At 30.9% G+C, this 10,661-nt stretch overlaps 1 protein-coding gene across 2 annotated transcripts in view; it reads right to left on the bottom strand.

Annotated features, from left to right (window-relative positions):
- Mgat4c (MGAT4 family member C) overlaps positions 1-10,661 on the bottom strand; it is a 783,513-nt gene that overhangs the window by 685,321 nt on the left and 87,531 nt on the right. For both annotated transcript variants that reach the window (XM_048804350.1, XM_048804344.1), the window contains exon 2: positions 8,453-8,484. The gene's annotated coding sequence lies outside the window, so the exon portion shown is untranslated. The remainder of the gene's footprint in view (positions 1-8,452; positions 8,485-10,661) is intronic.

The raw sequence follows: 10,661 nt of genomic DNA, 5'->3' as shown, positions 1-10,661 counted from the left end.
TATATATATGATTACACTACTTGTGTGACTCAGCACCGTGTACAGCCAGAGGAATGAAAAGTTATGCTCCATTTGTGTACAATGTACCAAAATGCATTCTACTGTCATGTATAACTAATTAGAACAAATTAAAAATAAAAAAAATCAAAGTAAAAAATACATTTTTATTAATGATATTGAGGAAACAAAACAAATACGAAACTGAAAATCATTTATAATAAAACCTTCCTGAAATAGAATAGGAAAAATAAAAAGATATACACACATACAGTGTGTATTTCTTTGGATAAAGCTTTTTTTCTGCCTTGGGGTTCTTATAATACTAATCTGGAAGAGTACTTAAAGTTCTTAGATACCCTATTATTTAATGAGGCTTATCTATGAGAAATACAGTTAATATCTTCAGAAGGCATTTTTACCAGAGAGAGCCTGACTTTAGATATTTTTAGGTTCTTCATAAAAGTCCATTTTGAATTTGATCCTTGATTGGAATTGACATCTTAACTTGAAAATATTTTGAAGTTTAGAGATTCTGAGGGTGAGAAACATTTTCTGGGGAAATAGGGGATAGTGAGGAAGGTTCAAAAAAATCCTGACTTATTGATTTACAGTTCCTTTAAATTTGAATTAAAACTTAATATTTTCTTTTCTGATTTTCTTTCTTTGTTATCTCCTCACATGGCATCTTCTTGGGGGCTGGATTTTCTTGGCAGCCTTTTGTAATCTACTTTCAGAAATATGAAATATCACTTATCCTTCAATGTATCCACTGAAGCAGTCACAACATCACCCAGGTCCAACAGGAGTGGACACACACTTGACTTCCTGCTGAGAGGAGAATCAAATAATTTGTGACACATTTTAAAACTACTACAGTGTTCTATAGCTCTAATTCTTTTGAAGAAGTACCCCAATTAGGTCCTGTTAATATCAATGTCTACACCCTACCTATGTTTTAACCTTTCCCCATCAGAATTTAGCTCTCAACTCTTGTTTTTCCCTTTTAAAAATCTAACTCCATCATTGATCCAAAATTGCTAATGATGATTTATTTGTGTCAATAAAGAAAAATAAAAGGAATAAAGTACATGATTCATGACCTTGAGGCACTCACTAGTTAGTGCAGGAAAATTCTAAAATATGAAACACAATTCTAGAATATAAACTAATGTGACAACATATTAAGAAAAAAATATTGCCCTAGTCACCAATATAAAATGTATGGATCATTTATAGATGTTCGAGCAGAGAATTAAAATGAATCTCTTCACTTAAATCAAAGACATAAACTGGTAAAGATTTTAAAATAAAGAAAGAAAAATGGAAGGAAAATTTATTTGGATAGAGTTGAGCAGTGAATTGTACACTATGCTCTCCCCAGTAATCCCATTTTCATAGGCATATCAAAAATGAAGAGTGAAACTAATCCCAAATTAGCAAGAGAAACTTAACAAACCAATAAGTAAAAGTGATATATGTTCACTGAGGGTATTTGGGCACTGTAGAATGGTGTTTGACTTGTGCTTGAGAAAACTAAAGCAGAAACAGTAGGTGACAGGTACAAAATAATGAGACTGTCCTGATGATGAATAGAAAATGAAAGAATCTAGTGCAACGTGTGTGGATCTTGCAGGATGAACATTGGCTGCAATCATTTAGAAAGGGATCTTGTTCAATAGAATGACTTTCAGGACCTGAAGGTCTAGCCAAGGCTGTGGGTATGTATGATGTCACCATATTAGGTTTAACTGGAAGAAACAATTAAAAGAGATCCTGATTTTTTCCAAGGAAGGGGCCCCCAAGAGTAACTTGAGACAGTCACAAAAATCCTTCATAGGAAATAAAGTTTGAACTGAGTAGTCCATCAGGTCCAGCAGATATGAATTCACCTTTAAAATATTCCTTGTTCACTTTCTTCTCTTCCCTTAAATACTTTGATCATAGATGTGGAAAAATCTTCAGCTAATAAAGTGTTTTTTAGTCACCTTTTTCATTTCTACGGCCAAAGGACCTGACAAAAACAATTTTAGAGAAGGAAGAGTTTTTTTGGCACTCACAGTTTTAGAGATCTCAGTCCATGAACAGCTGACTTCTTTGCTCTAAGCCAAAGGACAGGCAGAATATCATGGCAGAAGGGTGTGGTGGAATAAAGCAGCTCAGGACAAGGCAATTAGGAAGCAGAGTTCCATTCACTATAGACAAAATAAAAAAACCCAAAGGCAGACCCTCAGTTACCCCCCTCCTTCATTCATGTCCTACCTGATTATAGTTACCACCAGTTAATCCCTACTGGTGGATAAATCAACTCATAATCTAATCATTTCACCTTTAAATGTTTTTGCATTGTCTCAGGTGCTTTTTGGAGAATACCTCCTATCTAAACCACAATACAAACCCAATATGGATGGCAGAATGCTAGGTAGGACAGAGTGAAGAACCACCTCTTTGCCTTATATAGAAAATCCCTGGATGGGGAAAGAAAAATCCTGAAATTACATCTAGAATTTCATCATTATATTGTGTGAGCCAATCCTTTAACACATAAGGACTGTGTTTTTGTCTTAAAGTGATCACAAGGCTTTTGATAACATATTAGGAAACAAAAATTGCAAGAGGTCTTCCAGGGGGTCCAATCTGGTTTGCCAAGGGTTTAAGTCTATTCTCTTTATGGTGTAAAACACACTCTGCTTCAATAGCACCTTCTACTGTATATTTTCAAAGAGTAAATCCAAAGATGTTATTGTGATATTTGATGTGAGTAGAATCATTAGCCTAGATATTATTAATGTCAAGTCATTTAATGATAGAAAGAACTGTGGATAATATTTATTTCCATGGTGTCGCTAAATCACCCAATAACTCAAGCTCTTACATCCTAGATTAAGCAAATATCAACATAAATAACAAGGGCAGTAAATAGAAGAATCTTATGGCTGAATAAGCACTTTAGCACTTTGCAGTCATTGTTTAGTAATGGTTCTCTTCTCCCATCAGTGAGCTCAAGAACTAAAGAAATGAGGATGACAGCAGGAGGGAGGGCACTGTTAACTATGCATAACAGGAAGCAAGCAGGGTGCAAACTGAGAGATAGAAATCTAGCATTGCTGCAGGCTAGATAGGACTCTGTGCATGCAGCCAAAGATCCTAAAAGACACTGAAAAAAAAAAAAGCAAATGTCCTGAAAACAGTTAAGCATGTAAAGTTAAGGCCCATTCTTTAGATTTCAAGAAAAGATGGAAAATTTGCAATTATATTAAGGATCTTGACCTGGTAATTATTTTATCTGCTAAAGAAATTATACATAAGCATGCATGCACAAGCACATTCACACACACACACACACACACACATACACACAGAAACTGTGAAAGCATATATCTAAATGCTTCCTTAGTCTAACAATTTTTGTGAAAAATCTAGATTGTCATAAAGTAGCACTGGGATACAGTCAAGCATACTATTAGGGCTACCTCAGAGGATGACATGGAAGTCCCAAACTATCATATCACACCAAGTCAATAGATTCTTTAGTGGATTCATCAAGAAACAGCCCCCAATGTATCCTGTGAGATAAACTTTTTTCTATTCCACTTATGAGTGGGATCATGGGGTGCTTGTCTTTCTGTAGCTGGCTTATTTCACTAAAACAATCATTTCCAGTTCCATCTAGGGTAGTTAATTATAATTAAAATAAGAAGTTCAGGGAGGCTACTACAGAGTGGCATGCTTGGAAATAATAATGTACTGTATATTTTAAAAAGAAGAGAGGAGTTTGAATGTTTTCACCATAAAGATGATAAATGGGTGATGAGACAGATATGTTTAACTCCATTTAAAGATTTTATAATGCATATACCAGTATCCCATAAACATAAGCAATTTTAAATGTAAGTTAAAAAAACAACAAAAAAATCAATTCCTAATAATAGACATTTTAAGCAAATATGGTGGCTGATGATAATGGAAAGATTCTAGGTCTCAAATCATTCAATAGAGCCTCTGTCTGTTTATATGTTAGCTTTGCTTAACTCCGTTCCCCTAGAGTAGCAAACGGGGACAAAAGCAGTGACCCAATTTGTTTCTTTCACACACTCCTAAACAAATCTCTGTGATCAAGGGAGCAATGAACTCGAATTTTATAGACCTGAATCATTCATCCATCTGTCATTCTGGTTTTAAAGGTTAGAAGGGAGAAAAACTTGGTCTTCACTAATTAATACTCATGACTGATCTGGGTTATTTTAGTAGGCTAATTATATATTTATATAAAAACTGCATCTCTATCATATTCTGAGCGTATTCTAAATTCAGGTGTTCTACTGCTCATTATTGCTGCTTCTTAAGAAAAATACAGAAAAATGTACAGCATTCGAGGTGGAATTCATGTTCCAAGTCTACACAACTAATTTATACACTGATAGGCCCATTACACAGTGCTTATTCAGAATTTATAAACAATTGGCTAAAAAAGTTGGCTCTTACTACTCTGAGTTTTCAGATAATTCACAAATGTTGCTAACTTCATCATTTCTCTTGCAAAATTCACTAATAAATATTTTTTGTGTCTAATATTCTACATGTTTATCCAGTTGGATGGTGTGGAAGTAAAATCTCTACCTCAGACATGAAATGTTTCTTGTGATAATATATCTAGTTATGCTACAACAAGTAACATAATTGATTGGCTAAGAAAAACAGAAATTTATTGTCTCACCATTTGGGGATCCAGAAGTCTGAAATCAAGTGTCTCCTCTAAAGTTCAAGGGAAAGATCTATTTCAGGCAGGTCTCCTATTTTTGGTAGCCTTGGGTATTTCTTGGCTTATAGATGGCCATCTTCTCCAGATCTGCTTCCCTTGTTTTCCCTCTAAGTCTGTGTGTTCAACTTTCCCCTTTGGATAAGGACATTTGTTGTATTGGACTAGAGCCCACCCCAAAGACCATGTTAATTTGATCACCTCTGTGAAGATATTATTTCTAAGTTAAGTTCTTATTTTCAGATTCTGGGAGACTCTATATGAATTTAGGAAGGACACAATTCAAATCATGGCAGTTTCCTTTTTTTTTCTCACAATTTTCTCCAACCAACAGTTAAACTTTTAAAAGATTTCAATAACAATTTTCAAACTATTCTTATAATCATTTTAGTTCTATGGAGGTTATAATAAAAGTAAAATGTAGTAAATACAACAAAGTTCACTGGTAAATATGCAAACAGCATGTAATTAAATTGTTCATCCCTAAAAGACTTTCTTAAATTGTATGTTTGCAAATTATGCATGTGTATGCTTTTTCTTGTTTAGGTAACAATTAAAAGAATAAAGCCAAATTTTCCTATATCAGGCAATATTTATGTTCTATTTAGTACCCATGCATTGTAAATTTAACTTTTTTTCTGATTTTTTTTAAAAAGTATTTTAAGTGAACAGATAAAACTGAATAAAATTTTTCTGTAAAAATGTTTTAAAATATATACATTGTTGAATGCCTGATATAGCTAATATATGTACTACTCAACATACTTATCATTTGTGGGCTAATAATACTTTGTATGTATTCTTTTAATGTTTTTCAAGAAAACAATAGACTATTAACTATAATCATCCTGTTGTAAAATTAATCTCCTGAAATTATTCTTCCTGTCTGACATTTTGAATCCTTTGACTAATATCTTCACAACCCATACCGCCGACTACCCAAGCCAATGTTAACAATATCTACTTTCTATTTCTATATCAACCATGTTTACAACATTCTGAGAAAATCCAAACTAAAATACAAATTTATTTTATAAATTTTTTATCACATATGTATATAATTTTAAATTAGGAAATATTATTATAATTCAAAATTAACATTGCCATTAATTTATATGTCAAAACAGTTAATGTAAAAAAAAAACACCCCAACAGTCAAACTTCTCTTAAATTTTGCATTTCACAAAGTAAGCAAAAGGTGACAGTATTTGTCACTTCTTTGTCCTGCTGCCCCTCCTTAAATTGTGAATCTTTAACTAATTGTCCTTTGATGGGATTATATATGCCTGGCATTTTTCTGAAATCAAATTTGCTTATTAATGATAATTTTAAAACATAAATAATCCAATACATTATTATTTCTTATTACTTACAGAGCTCTTATGGATCCTTTACTTTTATTGGCCTAGAACTTATTTTAAGGAATTTTAAGCAACAGCTTTGGAAACATAGATAGTCTATGATTAAAATGTTTGTAATTTTAAAAATGACCTTTGTTTTAATTCTAGGAATTGAACCCAGGAGCACTTGACCACTGAGCCACATCCCCAGTCCTATTTTGTGTTTTATTTGGAGACAGGGTCTCACTGAATTGTTTAGGACTTCATTTTTGCCGAGGCTGGCTTTGAACTCATGATCCTCCTGCCTCAGCCTCCTGAGCCACTGGAATTACAGGTATACAGCACTGCACCTGGGAAAAATGACTCTTAATAATTGTCTGAACTTCTCACTATACATTCAGTAACAAGAATAGCACACTAGTTCATTAATCTTTGTCATTACAAGATGAAAATTAAAAGGTGCTAATTTTGAAAAATAGAGATTGCAGTTGGTAAAATGTCATTTTCATAATGTTAACATAAATAACTTGTTAAAATTACTGAAAGCTTAAATGTCAACACTACCTAATTTTAACAGGATCTCTGTTAGTAATTAATAGCTTGAAAACTAGTGACTTAAAAGTCAAAATGTTTCTTATGGAAAGAGCTATTACCTTCTGTACATTATCATACACTATAAGAGATTGGAACTTAGGAATCTACCTTCTTACAAGATAGAGTACACCAGATTTTCCTGTTTTACCTTTCTTTAAACAAGGAATTCTTGTTACTTGGTTCTCTGTTGGATATGTTCCAGTTTGCTGATTCTCAGGGAAGAACACTGCCAGCCTTAAGCATTTTGGGTGTTAAGTGATAATGATTTTGAGTTAGAATAACTCAGAGGAAAGACTGTAAGAAACTGGACAGAGACTGAAATCACCAATGTCCGCTTCTTATTCTGTATAACTTTATGCAGTCACTACATCTATTTAAAATGTTAGCCATACATTATAACTTTGAAGTAAAATGGTAAAAAATTGTGTCTTCTCAAGCTTTTTTGCATAATTGAAACAATATTTTAAATTATAATATGATGACATTTTCATTAAATGTTTAGCAATTAACCCTTTGTTTTACATCTGTGAATAAATATATAAAAACACATCTGAATAGTTGAGAAAATAAATAATCACATTTCCAAATAGTCACAGAAAAATGTCCAGTGTCCAAAGATTATGGTTAATCCTTCAATCAACACTGGAAAACATGCTTTAGACGGACATTTCAAAAAGTCAATATTAATAATAGAAAAATATTCTATCACTCGACAAATATGGAAGCAGCTGAAATTGGAGATCATCTCATGGATATAACTATATCATTGTCTACAAATTTTAAAATAAATGTACCAAATTAGATCAAAAGGTATTTTTACAAATCCACATAATCTTTATTTCCTACATTTTTTTACTAACATAAGATATAAATCTATACAGATGGGATGAACAGGCAATAAATAAAAAAGCAGGCAATAGAGGTAACAGAAATTCAGAAATATAAATCACTCTTATGAATGAAATTCCTGTATAAATCCATGATGGACAATATGATAATGCCTAATATAGTATATATGCCTGAATTTCATCTGGATTTAGTGTAATGAAAAAATGTATTTGTCCACATTAAACAAAAATTATTTATTTGTATTACCAGACAGAGGGAACTAATAATACACATAATTTCTCTCTCATCCTTTCATTTATTCATTGTGGTATGTCTGGAGATACAACCTGGTTTACAGCTCAGATGCGATAAATAATTACTCTGTATGTTTGTTATTACATACATAGTCCCATCCAGTGATTTTGTTATTGTTTCTGTCTAACATGTATAATATGTAAACATCACCAAATCTAATTTGATAGCAATTAAATAAAATGTAAGTCATATATAGAGTGCTAAACATCATCGTGAATCAGTGGTTATAACTCATTATTGAAACCTTTAAATTAAAATGAAAATAAAAATAAATTGATTAAAAGGTATCAATTTCTAAATATTATAGCTATTTTTTTTAAATCAAAATATTTGATTACTCATAAGATACTATGGAGGACACGGAGGTATATTCTCATTTGAAGGAAAATACTACGATCTGTACAAACTGTGATGTGAATTATATTTTAACCCACTCTGCAATAAATAGATCATATTACAATTATATCTGCAAATACACTTTTTCTTTATCCTCAGTTATCTTGAACGTTTAAATTGCTAAATTTAAATTCTTCTTAGAGAAAACTAAGTATCTAAAACAAATAATATTATCAACATATAATACTTGATGGACAGTTTTAAAATAGTATATAGTACTTACCCATACAAGAAGATGTAACAGCAGCTGATAAGCTGTCAAGGAGAAAAATGTCAAAAGAATTAATAAATCATATTGGAATTACAAGAGGATGAGAATTATAAGCAGCTATGTAAAAATTAGGTTGCTGGTAGTCAGATGACCTGGCTTCTTTAGCCTCAGTAGTAAAGCAGTGTATATTTTTTAGTATGAAGTAGTAAGTAGTTAGAAAGTTCAGAATACATAAACATTGCTTATGTATCAACAGAAGACCTTATCTGTGAGGGCATGGAAAAATCACCCAATGAATGTGGTACTTCACAGTTCTAATGTATTGCTTGGCCTTCTTCAGAACTTCAACCATTAACTGCATGGGGATTGGCAAGTAAGTGATTTTTTTTTTCCTGGTGGTAATATCACTACTTTTATTTACAATCATGATTAAGTATATAAACATTATGATTGGCTTGGATCCTGAAAGTGTATTCTGATTTATTGTGAACTATCAGAGATCATAAATATTACTATAGATGACTGAGGAGGCAAAGAAAACCAGAAGTCAAAGAAAGTGACTGATAGAAGACAAATTGAGAGGACAATTAGGAAATAAAGCATGCACATTCAATGATACAAGAATTCTAAAATAAATTAATGAAATCTAAAAGTCCACGTGGTTCATAAGGAAGAGTGATTAAGATGTGATTAAGATGCATCATTAAAATGTAAAAAAATGAAATATGTAAAATTTGGCTTAAAGCATTCTTTAAACTTTTAAGATTTAAAAATATTTCTTATAAATAGAAAGCATATAATTTTCTTGTTATATATGAAAAGATGTATGTTGGTTTTCACTTTTATTAATTGTGACTGTAAATAAAAGTAGTGATATTACCACCAGGAAAAAAAAAATCACTTAATTGCCAATCCCCATGCAGTTAACTGCTGAAGTTCTGAAGAAGGCCAAACAATAAATTAGAAATGTGAAGTACAGTATTTAGTTTGGTGATTTTTCCATATTCTCACTGATTTTATTGATAGATAAGTTTTTGGAAATAAAACTTAAATGTTTATAGAATTTTATTTTAACAGAAAGAAAAATGTATGAGAAATGAGACATGTTTTTAAGTGCCATAAATGAAGTTTTTGAATATGTCTATCAAAAAAATTCTATATTGTATTACATATATCAATAATCCTTAATCATGAACAGAGATTTTAAAACCATAGTCAAAAAGTAAGAAATTTAATACCATCTATAGTTTTATGTCTTGGAGTTTAGTCATTATTAATAGGTTAGTTTATATGCCTCATATTTCCTTCATGTCTTATACAAAAATTTGGATATTAAATCAAACCAAAACAAATAATATGTACAATTAAGGAATGAATGTTTACTATTATCCTGTCAAGATATGATATCAGATATTTTTCTATGTACATGCCAACATGTTTTAATAATTATCTAACACAAATATATCTCCGCATACTGCTATGCAATTATGAAAATACACCAACTCACTTTTTTGTTTTAGTACTTTATCTTAGATATCTTTCAATATTAGTTTAAATATATCTAATTATTTAATGATTATGTACTTTTAATAAAAAATAAAATTAATTTATATGTTGCTTTGGTAACAGAATAATTCTGCACTTATTAAGACCTGTCTATTATTAAATATGTTGTTATAGTTACAATATAACAAAACTAAGTACTTTAAAAAGAAAACAAGGGAAAAGCCCTTAAGGAGAATTTATGTTAGGTATAATTTGCAATGATAGATGATATCATTAAAAAAATAAAATTACATAACTAAGGAAGCTGAGCACTTACTCAGCAGAAAGCACATTTGAGAGGTTTACTCCTGAACACAATAAAAAATAAAAGTGGATATTGGCAGATTAATTATAAAGTAGATTTACTGAGCTTGATGCTATGAAATGTTTGAAGTCATTTCCTCAAATCAAGAGTCAGGGCTTTTGAAACAGTGAAGCTATTCCAACATTGATGAATTTTTATTTTATGGATGTGTGTGTGTGTGTGTGTGTATAAGATGATGAGAATTATAAGCAGCTATTGGATATTAAATCAAACCAAAACAAACAGTAAATTAGTAAATTAGTATATATATATATATATATATATATATATATCAGTAAATTAGTATATATCAGTAACTTAGTATACATATATATATATATATATATATATATATATATATATATATATATA

The sequence above is a fragment of the Marmota marmota genome, unplaced genomic scaffold (assembly GCF_001458135.2).
Source record: "Marmota marmota marmota unplaced genomic scaffold, marMar, whole genome shotgun sequence".
In the NCBI taxonomy this organism is placed as follows: domain Eukaryota; kingdom Metazoa; phylum Chordata; class Mammalia; order Rodentia; family Sciuridae; genus Marmota; species Marmota marmota.
Note: the sequence above shows the minus strand (reverse complement) of the source record. Positions and strands in the feature narration are given on the sequence as shown.